Source organism: Psammomys obesus, unplaced genomic scaffold (genome assembly GCF_907164565.1).
Source record: "Psammomys obesus unplaced genomic scaffold, mPsaObe1.curated_primary_1811, whole genome shotgun sequence".
NCBI lineage: Eukaryota > Metazoa > Chordata > Mammalia > Rodentia > Muridae > Psammomys > Psammomys obesus.
Window position 1 is genome coordinate 6,377,201 of NW_026596463.1, and position 14,091 is coordinate 6,391,291.

A 14,091-nucleotide genomic window follows, 5' to 3' on the forward strand; every position below is an offset into this window, starting at 1 on the left:
TACGGGCTACCTCTATGCAGGGGTTCTGGGTTGTCTCCATGCATGGTCCTTGGTTGGAGTATCAATCTCAGAAAAGATCCTTATGCCCAGATTTTTGGTTCTGTTGCTCTCCTTGTGGAGCTCCAGACCTTCCCAGGTCTTTCTGTCTCCCCCTTCTTTCATAAGATTCCCTGCACTTTGCCTGAATTTTGGCTACAAGTCTCAGCATCTGCTTTGATACCCTGCTGGGTAGAGTCTTTCAGAGGCCCTCTGTGGTTAGGTTCCTCTCTTGTTCCTTGTTTTCACCTTCCTCTGATGTCTATCTCATTTGCCTTTCTGAATGAAGATTGAGCATCTTACCCAGGGTCCTCCTTCTTGCTTAGCTTCTTTAGGTGTACAGCTTTTAGTATGTTTATCCTGTTTTATACATCTAAAATGCACTTATAAGTGAGTATATACCATGTGTGTATTTCTGCTTCTGGGATAGGCCACTCAGGATGACCTTCTCTAGTTCCCACCATTTGCCTGCAGATTTTATGATTTCCTTGTTTTTAATTGCTGTTTAATTCCTTGTTTTTAATTCTATTGTGTAAATGTACCACAATTTCTGTATCCATTCCTCAACTGAGGGACATCTGGTTGTTTCCAGGTTCTGGCTATTATGAATAAAGCTGCTACAAACATGGTTGAGCAAATGTCCTTGTTGTATACTTGAGCATCTTTTGTATATATGCCTAGGAGTGGTATAGCTGGATCTTGAGGTAGCACTATTCCTAATTGTCTGAGAAAGTGCCAGATTGATTTCCAAAGTGGTTGTACAAGTTTACATTCCCACCAGCAGTGGAGGAGGGTTCCCCTTTCTCCATATCCTCTCCTGCATGTCTTGTCACTTGAGTTCTTGATCTTAACCATTCTGATGGGTGTAAGGTGAAATCTTAGTGTTGTTTTGATTTGCATTTGCCTGATGACTAAGGATGTTGAACATTTCTTTAAGTGTTTCTCTGCCATTCAATATTCCTCTATTGAGAATTCTCTGTTTAGCTCTGTACCCCATTTTTTAATTGGATTACTTGATTTGTTTAACTTCTGTTAAACAAAAGCTGTTTAACTTCTTGAGTTGTTTATATATTCTGGATATTAGCCCTCTGTCAGATTAAAGGGTTGGTGAAGATCCTTTCCCAATCTGTAGACTGTTGTTTTGTTCTGATGACAGTGTCCTTTGCTTCATGAGTTCCATTTATTGATTGTTGATCTTAGAGCCTGTGCTGCTGATGTTTTGTTCAGGAAGTTATCTCCTGTGCCAATGAGCTCAAGATGCTTCCCCACTTTTTCTTCTGACAGATTTAATGTGTCTGGTTTTATGTTGAGGTCTTTGATCCACTTGGACTTTAGTTTTGTGCAGGGTGATAAGTATGGATCTATTTGCATTTTTTCTACTGTAGATATCCAGTTAGACCAGCACCATTTGTTGAAGATGCTATCTTTTTTCCATTGTATGGTTTTGGCATCTTTGTAAAAGATCAGGTGTCCATAAGTGTGTGGGTTTATTTCTGGGTCTTCTATTCAATTCCATTGATCCTCCAGCCTGTTTCTTTGCCCCAGGACCATGCAGTTTTTATTACTGTTGTTCAATATTACAGCTTGAGATCAGGGATGGAGATACCTCCAGAAGATTTTTTATTGTAGAAGATTGATTTAGCGATTCTGGGTTTCTTGTTATTCTATATGAAGTTGAGAATTTTTCTTTCAAGGTTTGTAAAGAATTTTGTTGGTAATTTGATGGGAATTGCATTGAGTCTTTAGATTGTTTTTGGTAAGATGGCCAGTGTTACTATGTTATTCCTGACAAGCCATGAGCATGGGAGATCTTTCCATCTTCTGATATCTTCTTCTAATTCTTTTTTCAGAGACTGGAAGTTTTTTTTTCATACAAGTCTTTGACTTGCTTGGTTAAAGTTACACCAAGGTACTTTATGTCCTTTGTAGCTATTGTGAAGGGTGTTGTTTCCCTAATTTCTTTCTGTCTTCTGTATACAGGAAGGCTACTGATTTTTTTTTTTTTTTTTTTAGTTAAATTTGTATCCGGCCACTTTGCTGAAGGTGTTTGTCAGTTGAAGGAGTTCTCTGGTTGAATTTTTAGGGTGATTCATGTATACTATCATATCATCTGCAAATAGTGATACTTTGACTTCTTCCTTTCCAATTTGTATTCCCTTGATCTCCTTTATTTGTCTTATTGCTCTAGCAAGGACTTCAAGAACTATGTTGAGGAGATATGGAAAGAGTGGGCAGCCTTGCCTTGTTCCTGATTTCAGTGGGATTGATTTAAGTTTCTCTTCATTTATTTTGATGTGGGCTATAGGCTTGTTGTATATTGCCTTTACTATGTTTAGGTAAGTGCCTTGTATCCCTTATCTTTCCAGGACTTTAAACATGAATGGATGTTGGATTTTGTCAGCATCTAAGGACAATTGTTAAACTTTAAAATGTAAAGGTTTAAGTAATCATCTGGTCTTGAGATGGAACAGGAATAATATCCCAAATCCTTAAAAATTTCTTTAAAAATGTTTTATTAGTGTACATTAATTATATACAATAACATTTCATATATATAGATTATGTTTTACATGTTTATTATATATATTACAGTTTATTTCAATCATGCTCACCACCAGCTTCCCATTACCTTTTCGTATCTCCCTCTAGTTCTCCTTGCTCCCCTTCCTTCTAAAATCACATGTTTCATACCAGCCCAGAACTACATAGCAAGAGTTATCCTCAACTTAGATAGATAGATAGATAGATAGATAGATAGATAGATAGATAGATAGATAGATGAAGTTAGAAGATGAGTTACAGCAGTGGTCACTTTTTTCTTTTTCTTTTACTTTTTAAAGTATTTGACTTTTGGGTGTTTTGTCTGCATGTATATCTGTGCACTGCTTGCATGACTGGTGCCCACAGAGGTCAGAACGAGGGCATCAAAGCCCTTAGAACTGAGTTACAGGAGGCTGTGAACTGCCTGATATGGGTGTTGGGTGCAAACCTGAGTCCTCTGCAGGAATAGTGACTGTTCTCCCATGGAGACATTTTTCAGGCCCCACTTTTTTTCTTTGTATGTGGAATTGTTGAAAAAATAGAGGCCTTCTTAATCCCTGTGTGGCAAGGTGGGAGACAATTTGCTTGTACTTAAAACCTGTTCTAGAATCTATCAACAAACTTTGTTTTATTTTAATTAAAACTAGCATATGTAATGCGTATCTACTGTACTTATGTAACTGGTTGAAAGGACAATAACAATAAAGCCTAGGAGCTGAGCGCTAAAGTCAAGAAGTCAAGGTCTCCCAATGCCTTAGAGGCCAATGTGCCACTCCCTTGTCCTGGTTGATGCTGTCCTCCTCATCCAGGGGCAAACACAGTCCTGATTTTCAGTTCACTGTCCTTTTACCAAACACACACACACACAATCACACACACACACACACACACACACACACATCTACATGAACCTTCAAATTTGCCTGTTCTTCTTCAGTTGTTTGTTGTTTCTTTTTGTTTTAGTTCTATGTCGTGTGTGGGAGAGAGAGAGAGAGAGAGAGAGAGAGAGAGAGAGAGATTGAATCGAGGTGCCATGATTGCTAAGTACACACTAAACCGCTGACCTACTCCCAAAATTCTTGGTTTTCCTATATTTCCTCTGTAAGATGTTTGACCTGGAATTGAAGACCTTGCCCAAGAGTGAGAAGCACTTTGCTACTGAGCTATAGCTATAGCCCTCAAATTGTTTGAGACAAGATTTTACTGTGTCTACAAAGAGAGTTCCAGAATAGTCAGGGTGACAGAGAACCCCTGTTTCAAAAAAGCCAATTTAAGAAAAGATTTTACTATGTAGCTGATCTAGATTTGTAGTATAGTTCAGATTTCTCTTGAACTCACATTTTCTTGCCTTGGTCTCATAAGTTCTCAAAGCACAGCCATGTGCTACCATAATACATGACTTACTTATTATTTTTGTTGGGGGGCGGTCAGCTGGTAGAGGGGTCTTTGAGACAGAGCACCAGATAACCTGGGATGGCCTCAAACTCAGTGTTTAGGGAGGATGGCCTTAAACTCATCCACCTGCCTCCACCTCCCAAGTGCTGGCTGATAGGCATGCTCCACCACACCCAGATCTTGTTTTTTTTTTTTTTTTAGCTTATTTATTTTTATTTTGTACATTGGTGTTTTATCTGCATGTGTGAGGAAGTCAGATACCCTGGAACAGAAGTATAGACAGTTGTGAACTGCCATGTGGGTGCTGAGAATTGAGCCCTGGTTTCTGGAAGAGCAGCCAGTGCTCTTGAGCACTGAGCCATCTCTTTAGCCCCAGCTTTTGTTTAGATAGACAACAGCAAGATGTAAACTGACAATTGGCAACAATGATTACATCCTTTCTTCCAAGTGTCTCTCTAGGACACCCCAGGGCTCTTAGGTGCTAATGGGAGTCTGGAATGAACATAAATTCAGGCCTTAACAAGAACAGAATTCCAGAGAATTACAACAAGGTCAAAGTACAGACAGTAAGTGACATGGATTGCTCATTCCTGAGGGAATACTTCCTCCTCCCAAACTCAGGGGCCATTGCAGAAGAGGGGCCAAGCGGTCAGAAGAGCCAGAGGCTGTAGAGGACAGCTTGGGTTTGTCTTGTTTTGTGCACAGCAGGGTCCTTCCCTCAGGAACTCACAGTTGCTGTGGTTGCCTATTCATACAAGCCTGTGCCAAATCCAGCCAAGCCAAGCCCCACCTGTAGGAAGGGAGCTGTTGACAGTTGTTTCTGCTGGAGTCAGTCTTCTTCAGCCCGTGGGCCTTGAGGTTTCCCGACCTCTGCTGGATGGCCCCACGTCAGTGACAGATCCTGTCTCACCAGGTAAAGAAACCCAGAAATCAGCACAATACTGAGAAAATACGAAGAAAAAAAAGGTAACAATATAAATTAACAATTTTATTTCCCCCAAATTGGGTTACTAGAGAGAAAAGAGTAGAAAAAGAATGACGTGAAAAATAATCAAATAATAGACAGTGATTTCCCATGCTTGATGGTATTCCAAGTGCACTAATTGAAAAGGACATTGACTATCCAATACAATAGCTGTCAAAGACCTATACCGAGGATTTGCCTAGCTGAAGGAGAGATCTGACCTTCACCACACGCCTCCACCATGGGGCACGTGTATACCTTGTGAGCACATGCAAAATAAATACAATGCAATAAAACTTTTTTATAAAAGGAAGAGGAGCATAAGGATGGAGTGGGAAAGGAAGCTGTTCATATATATGGAAAGTTAGTAGAGGGTACTGGTTCTTGATTATTATGACATGATTGTAAATTAGTCCTTATAGGCAGCTCCTGTGTTTGGATATTTCTTGCCCTTTGGGCACATTGTGGAACCTTTAACAGGTGGAGCCTCCCTGGAGGAAATGAGTACTTGGTTACAGCCTGAAGGGTTTATAGCCTGGCCCAACTTCTTTCTTTCTTTTTCTCCTTCTTCACTGAGGATGAAATGTGACCAGTAACCTCTGCTCCTTCTCCCACCCTTTCCCTGCCACGATGGAATTTAGGACTTCAACTGTCTTCATTAGTTGCTTTTGTCAGGGTAGCTTGTCCCAGCAAAAGGAATGCTGCATCTTGTGTGGGCAAACATGAAGTAACTAAGCAGAGCTGCCAAGTCATGGCCAGTTCCTTCTGCAGAGGCGTGGAACAGGAAGCCAGGGTTGGGCAAGTGTGTCTTTGTCTCATCGTCATTAAGGGAACTTTAAGGAGAGGGCATCGGGGGACAACTAAAAAGAACTAACGAGGTGAGTAGCTGTGTTGGGCCTCAGAGGCGTGATTCCTGGAGGATTTTATACATTAGTGATAAAGAGTCTCTAAAAAAATCTTATTAGGTATTGTTAAATGTGATCATTTTTCCATGGCTGGTTGCCAGATGTACCCTTAAATGAAAAGGTGCACTCTTCATTACCCTCAACGTCTTCAATTTAGCATGGTGGCACATGCAGAGAATCCCAACACTCAGGAGCCTGAGGCAGGATGATGTCAACGGTGAGGCCAACTTGGGCTTCTAGCAGGGCCCTGTCCCCAAAGCAAAATAAAAACAGATGGAAGAAATTAAAGCCTTCAGTTTGCTGCAGTTTTTTGTAGAAATATGGGTAGTGGAAAAATTTCAAACTGGATGAGATAGATCAAGGTAGAGTGTGTGAAACGTGGTAAGGAAGGTCTGTCCAACGGTAGCTCAAGTGTTAAGCTGGATACTCCTGTGGGATACTGAAATGCTGAGAATGCAGACAAGGCCTGAGGATTGCTCTATGTGTATAAAGGGTGGAAGAGGAAGCTGCAGTTGCACAATTGTGTCTTTTGGCTTAAGCCTTTGGTTTAAGTAACGATTCAGAAGTTCTCTAAGCAGATGAACTCTACATATGGGTCCGATGTTGGGGGAAGATGAGATAGGCTGTTGTAGGCTAAATTGGTCATTTGCTACAAATTGTGTTGTATGATGATCAATGAGAATGAAAAGATCTCAGGTCTAGTAAGCCAGATGGTAATGGGCAGGGGAATCCTTAGACATGACATCCAGAAAGGAGGAAAAAAGTAGGGTTACTTCTGAAATTTCAAATGATGTGATAATTTATGCCAATGACTGGCTACAGGGTCTGTTCCACTAACTCCTCCAACTGTCAAAGCACCAGGGTGAATTTCTAATTTATTATAGTCTTACCTGTCTCAAATGTATATATGAAAGAAACTATCAAAGATCTGTTGTGGTTATTTAATATTTATTATTGATATATCTTTTAGTTAAGCAGCGGTTAGTCCTAGACCAGCTGTATACCCAAATCAGCACACAGAGACTGGGATTTATTTAATTAATCTAGAGCACAATGCTGGGCAATAGTTATTCCATCCTAAATCTCCAAGCTGACATAGTTTCCTACCATTCAGATTTCACCCATTATACTTGCTTTTAGTCATATCTTAGTTTCAGTTCATCTCTCCATGTAGTTTCGAGACCTCTCCTGCAGACCTCTCTGCTCTTTCTTCCTGGCTTCCTTTCCTTCCCCTTCGGACCAGGATGATGCCACCCTATCCTTTCCATTGCACAGCATTGGGGCTGGTTGTTTAATTGACAATACAGAAAACAAATGGTGGCATGTTTACACAAACATGAGAGAGGTGATGCTTAGAATAAGCATCACAATGCAATGTCCGGATTGAAACCGGGGTAGAGAAAGTGGGGTAGAGAAATCAACTTTTGAATGAATGAGGGTAAATTCTGTACATTCCAAAAGAACATTATACCAACAAAGATCCCAGTAGGCAGTTCTTCTGTTAATGCCATGCCTGCTGCTGTCTTTGCAGTGTACAAGAAATTTCTTTTCTTTCTAAAATGAAATAAAACAACAAAGAATATAAAATGAAAATGCCCTGCACTCTGCCTAAAAGTTGCCCGTAAGTCTCAGCATCTGCATTGGTAGACTGCAGGGCAGAGCCTTTCAGAGGTCCTCTGTGGGAGGCTCCTAACTTGTTTCCTGTTTTCTTCTTTTGATGTCCATCCTCTTTGCCTTTCTGGATAGGAACTGAGCATTTTAGCCAGAGTCCTCCCTCTTGATTAGTTTCTTTAGGTGTACAGATTTTAGTAGGTTTATCCTATATTATATGTCTATATGAGTGAGTATATACCATGTGCGTCTTTCTGCTTCTGGGATAGTTCACTCAGGATGATCCTTTCCAGATCCCACCATTTACCTGCAAATTTCATGATTTCCTTGTTTTTTATTGCTGAGTAATATTCCATTGTGTAGATGTACCACAATTTCTGTATCTATTCCTCCACTGAGGAGCATCTGGACTGTTTCTAGCTTCTGGATATTACAAATAAGGCTGCTACAAACATGGTTGAGCAAATGTTCTTATTGTGTACTTGAGCCTCTTTTGGGTATATGCCTAAGAGTGGTATGGCTGGATCTTGAGGAAGCGCTATGCCTAGTTGTTTGAGAAGGTGCCAGATTGATTTCCAGAGTGGTTGTACAAGTTTACATTCCCTCCAGCAGTGGAAGAGGGTTCCCCTTTCTCCATAACCTCTCCAGCATGTGTTGTCACTTGAGTTTTTGATCTAAGCCATTCTGATGGATGTAGGCAGAGTCCAGGGTATCTTAGGAAAGAAGTGGGAAACAGTAAGATCTGGAGAGGACAGGAACTCCACAAGGAGAGCAACAGAACCAAAAAAATCTGAGCACAGGGGTCTTTCCTGAGACTGATACTCCAACCAAGGATTATGCATGGAGATAACCTAAGACCCCTGCACAGATGTAGCCCATGGCGGTTCAGTATCTAAGTGGGTTCCATTGTAATAGGAACAGGGACTGTCTCTGACATGAACTGATTGGCCTGCTCTATAATTATCTCCCCCCGGAGAGGGAAGCAGCATTACCAGGCCACAGAAGAAGACAATGCAGCCACTCCTGATGAGACCTAATTGACTAGGATTAGAAGGAAGGAAAAGAAGACCTCCCCTATCAGTGGACTTTGGGAGGGGCATGCATGCAGAAGGTGGAGGAAGGGAGGGATTGGGTCGGGAGGAGGGAGGGAACCACAGCGGGCATACAAAGTGAGCAAAGTGTAATTAATAAAGAATTTTTAAAAAGTAAAATAAAAGCTGATGATTATGAAAAAAAAAAGAAAATGCACTTATAGATTTTAGAGTGAAAATGCCCACACTTGAACATAAAATCTAAAACAATATAATCAAATAAAATTCCTTGATAAATATGATTGGAAAAATAAAATATGACCTATATACACAGCAATATAATATTCTTTAATGAGGGAGTAGACATACTGATGCATGCTATACAGCATGGATGAATCATGAAAATATTATGCTAAGTGAATATAACCAAATAGGAGGACCACATATTATAGTTTAGTTTTGTAAAATCTTCATAGTATGCCAATTTAAATAGACAGAGTAAATTAGGTACCTATCACTCTCTGTTTCCTGACAGAAGACATAATTTGGCCAGCTACCTCAAGAGTCTGGCACCATGATTTCCATGCTGTAATGACTGTACCCGGAAACGGTATTGTAGTTTCCTGCCTGAATAGTTTATATTCTGGGATGAGAAAGAGTTAAAAATCAGGCTGGTCAGGACAGTTCAGGCTTCTCTGAGACATAACCTGGAAAGTATCTTTTTCTCTAGATGATTTTTCTTAATATAGATGTATATGTATTAATGTTTTATATATTTTTCTTTATTAATTATTTTTATTTTTTATATTAATTAGAATTTATTTACTTTGTATCCCAGCTGTAGGCCCTCCCTCATTCCCTCCCAACTCCACCCTTCCTTGAACCTCATCTCCTCCCTGCCCCTCTCTAAGTACATGATAGGGGAGGTCCTCCTCCCCTTCCATCTAATCCTACCTTATCAGGTCTCTTTAGGACTGGCTACAATGTCCTCCTCTGTGGCCTAACAAAGCTGCTCCTCCCCCCAGGGGGGCGGTTAAAGAGTGGGACACTGAGTTCATGTCAGAGACAGTCCCTGTTCTCCTTACTAGGGAAACCCACTTGGATGCTAAGCTGCCATGGGCTACATCTGAGCAGGGGTTCTAGGTTATATCCATGAATGGTACTTGGTTGGAGAATCAGTCTCAGACAAGATTCCTGTGTCCAGATATATTTGGTCCTTGTGGCGCTCCTGTCCTCTCCAGGTCATACTAATTCCCCCTTCTTTCATATGATTCCCTGCACTCTGCTGAGGGTTTGGTTATGAGTCTCAGCATCTGCTTTGATGCACTGCTGGGTAGAGTCTTTCAGAGATCCTCTATGGTATGCTCCTGTCCTGTTACTTGTTTCTCTTACTCCCAATGTCCATCCCATTTGTCTTTCTAAGTGAGGATTGATCATCTTACCCTGGAACCTCCTTCTTGTTTAGCTTCTTTAGGTGTACAGATTTTAGTATGTTTATCCTATCTTATAGGTTTAGTATCCACTTATAAGCGAGTATATACCGCCTGTGTCTTTCTGCTTCTAGGATACCTCACTCAAGAGGATCTTTTCTAGATCCCACTATTTGCCTGCAAATTTCATGATTTCCTTGTTTTTAATTGCTGAGTAGTATTCCATTGTGTAAATGTACCACAATTTTTGTATCCATTCCTCAACTGAGAAGCATCTGGGTTATTTCCAGATTCTGCCTATTATGAATAAAACTGTTACAAACATGGTTGAGCAAATGTCCTTGGTATATACTTGAGCATCTTTTGGATATATGCTTAGGAATGGTATAGCTGAATCTTGAGGTAGCACTATTCCTAGTTGTCTGAGAAAGTGCCAGATTAATTTATGAAGTGGTTGTACAAATTTACATTCCCACCAGCAATGGAGGAGTGTTCCTCTTTCTCCAAATCCTCTCCAGCATGTGTTGTCACTTGAGTTCTTGATCTTAGCCATTCTGATGGGTGTATGGTGAACTCTCAGGGTCGTTTTGATTTGCATCTTCCTGATGGCTAAGGACATTGAGCAGTTCTTTAGGTGTTTCTCTGCCATTCTATATTCCTCTACAGAGAATTCTCTATTTACCCTGTACCTCACTTTTTAATTGGATTCCTTCATTTGTTGCTTTTTAACTTCTTTATTTCTGGATATTGGTCCTCTGTCAGATTCAGGGTTGGTGAAGATCCTTTCCTAGTCTGTAGGCTGTCATTTTGTTCTGATGACAGTGTCCTTTGCTCTACAAAAGCTTTTTAGTTTGATGAGGTCCCATTTATTGATTGTTGCTCTTAGAGTCTGTGCTGTTGATGTTCTGTTCAGGAAGTTGTCTCCTGTGTCAATGAGTTCTAGGCTCTTCCCCACTTTTTCTTCTAACCGACTTAGTGTGTCTGGTTTTATGCTGAGGTCTTTGATACGCTTGGACTTTAGTTTTGTGCAGGGTGATAAATATGGATCTGTTTATATTTTTCTGCATGTAGACATCCAGTTAAACCAGCACCATTTGCTGGCTTTTTTCCATTGAATGGTTTTGGCTTCTTTGTCAAAAATCAAGTATCCATAGGTATGTGGATTTATTTCTGGATCTTCTATTCGGTTCCATTGATCCACCATTCTGTTTCTATGCCAATACCATGCAGTTTTTATTACTATTGCTCTGTAGTACAGCTTGAGATCAGGGATGGAGGTACCTCCAGATGATTTGTTGTTGTACAGGATCATTTTGGAGATTCTTAGTTTTTTGTTTTTCCATATGAAGTTGAGAATTTTTCTTTCAAGGTCTGTTAAGAATTGTGTTGGTATTTTGATGGGAATTGCATTGAATCTGTATATTGCTTTTGGCAGGATGGCCATTTTCACTATGTTAATCCTACTGATCCATGAGCATGAGAGATCTTTCCATCTTCTGATATCCTCTTCAATTTCTTTCTTCAGAGACTTGAAGTTTTTTTTCAAACAGGTCTTTCACTTGCTTGGTTAGAATCACACCGAGGTACTTTATATTTTTAGTGGCTGTCATGAAGGGTGTTTTTTCCCTAGTTTCTTTCTCGGCCCTTTTATCTTTGGTATAAAGGAGGGCTTCTGATTTTTTTGAGTTAATTTTATATCTAGCAACTTTGTTGAAGGTGTTTATCAGTTGAAGGAGTTCTCTGGTTGAATGTTTGGGGTCACTCATGTATACTATCATATCATCTGTGAATAGTGATATTTGACTTCTTCCTTTCTGACATGTATTCCCTTGATCTCCTTTAGTTGTCTTATTGCTGTAGCAAGGACTTCAAGTAAAATATTGAAGTGATATGGAGAGAGTGGGCAGCCTTGCCTTGTCCCTGATTTCAGTTTAGTTTGATGTTGGCTATAGGCTTGCTCTATATTGCCTTTACTACGTTTAAGTATGTGCCTTTTTTAACTTATTGTTTGAGAGTCTCAAGTATATATATTTGATTAAAGATGTCATATCTTTTTATGTATGTGATATACATATATATTTTCATTATTTTTCAAAATTTATTGACTATATTTTCTGTGAGTTTGTGTGTTAAAATTCTTTGGGTATTTTCTTTAAAGCTTTTAAATTTTATTCTTTGAAATTTCATACATGCATGTAATGTGTCTGAATCATACATACCGTTAGGCTTGCTCACACATCCCACACAGGTCCCTTTCTCATCCTCATTTTCCTCCATCTCTCTCTTTCTTTTTCTCTCTTTCTTTCTTTCTTTTTTTCTTTCTTTCCTTCCTTCCCTCCTTCCTTCTTTTTTTTAACATAATCATCTGAGTTCAACTAGTGCTGTCTGTATGGGTTTGGGGCCATCCTCTGTACCATAGAGAACTTACAACTGTCCACATCTCAGGGAGAAGAAAAAAGAAAAGACTCTGTCCCAAAGCACCCATAAACTGCCAATATGCTATTCAGTTGGGGTGGGACCTTCTGAGGCCCTCCCTTGTCTATGCTAGAATGTTGACTGGCTTCATCCTATAAGGTCTTATGCAGTTAAATACAGGTGCTGTTGAGTTCATGAGTTCAATGTCCATGTCATTAAAAACAACATTTTCAGCTTCTTCCTCATTCTCTAGCCCTTACTTTCTTTCTGCCCTCTCATTTATGATGTTCTCTAAGCCTCATGGGTGAGGTCGATATGGATATCTCATTTAGGGCTAATCATTCAAGAGTTACATGTTCTGAGCCCTTTGACCAGCTATGAATCTGTACATTGATATGTCCACTGCAAGAGGAACTCCTTTGACCAAGACTGAGAGCAGAACTAATCCATGGGAATAAATATTAATACTCAGACAGCAGTTTGCTGTTACCTAAAGTAAAACATCAGGAACAGGTGGCTGCCCTGGTTGGCTTTGGAGGTCAGCTTGACATAGTCTAGAATTTTTCTAAGTGGCTTTTGGCTTTTGGTCATGGTATTTATCACACTGTCATAGAAGAAAAGCAACTAGAGCAGTTTCTCCCTAGGGTCTGTGACCTCCCAGCTCCAGGCCTTTTAAAAAGATTTCTTTTTACAAAGGCTGTTACTCTGCAGCCTTAGCTGGCTTGGAACTTGCTTCGTAGACTAGGCTTACCTCGAATTCATAGAAATCTTCCTACCTCTGCCTTCTGTGTGCTGGGATCAAAGACAGGTGATGCCACCCACAGTTTAACCAAAGGCTTTTAACTTGGTTCACAGTACCAGGTATAAATTTCTCCCAGTAGAGCAGGCCTCAAATCTAATGAGAAAGCCATTCACTGCCCCTGTAACAGTCATGCCACTATGTCCCCACTGTGCCTCTCTCACCAGAGATTCTTTAGAGAAATAGAAAGCTATTGGTGGCCACATGGGATCCAGAGTGAAGTTACTACCACCTGTTAGGGATAAAAACCCTAAGAGCAACATACAGAGAGCAGTGGCCTGGGTTGACACATAATAAAGGAGAGTTAAGACACTCCACTGCACAGGTGGACAGAGGGGAGGATGTCCAGATCCACAAATGGCCTGAGACAGGGGTTCATGAGAACAGTTAGTTCTGTGACTTGTTTTGACCCAGAGACACTGAGGAGGTACATGACAAACTGGCCTTCCCCCGCCTCCGTGAGCCAATGGGGTTCACTGTCTCTTTATCTGTCTCATACACATCTGAGATGAAACGCTGTTCTTACATAATATCTTTGGCTTTTTTTCCTCACAATTACAGACACTCAATGGTATTCTGCACGCATCAATAACTTTGCTTTTCTTTTAGGTTTTTCCTTCTCTGTGTGGTGTGTGGTGCATGTCTGTACGCTATGAGCATACAGAGCGTAGAGGTGAGCCTTGGTGTTATTTCTCAGGGATATCCACCTTGTTCGTTCAGACAGGACTAAGGGTACCGGTTCTTTGGCTTGGCTGTCTGTCCAGATAGACCTAGAAATCCACCTGTTTGTCTTTCTGTACTGCTGGGATCAGAAGCATGCATCACCGTGGCCACTTCTTTTTAGGTGGGTTTCAGGGGTTGAACTCAGGTCATCATGTTCTGGAGGCAAGCACTTTCACCTCCTGAGCCATTTACACAGCCTAACTTTGTTCTTGCTTTTGTGCTCATGAAAATAGTTCTTTTA

At 40.4% G+C, this 14,091-nt stretch overlaps 1 protein-coding gene across 1 annotated transcript in view; it reads left to right on the top strand.

Annotated features, from left to right (window-relative positions):
• Positions 1-5,466: 5,466 nt before the first annotated feature.
• The window catches only part of LOC129670022 (baculoviral IAP repeat-containing protein 1a-like), a gene marked incomplete at its 3' end in the record, with an annotated part of 34,338 nt that continues 25,713 nt past the window's right edge, over positions 5,467-14,091 (top strand). Inside the window, exon 1 of the mRNA XM_055598405.1 lies at positions 5,467-5,814. The remainder of the gene's footprint in view (positions 5,815-14,091) is intronic.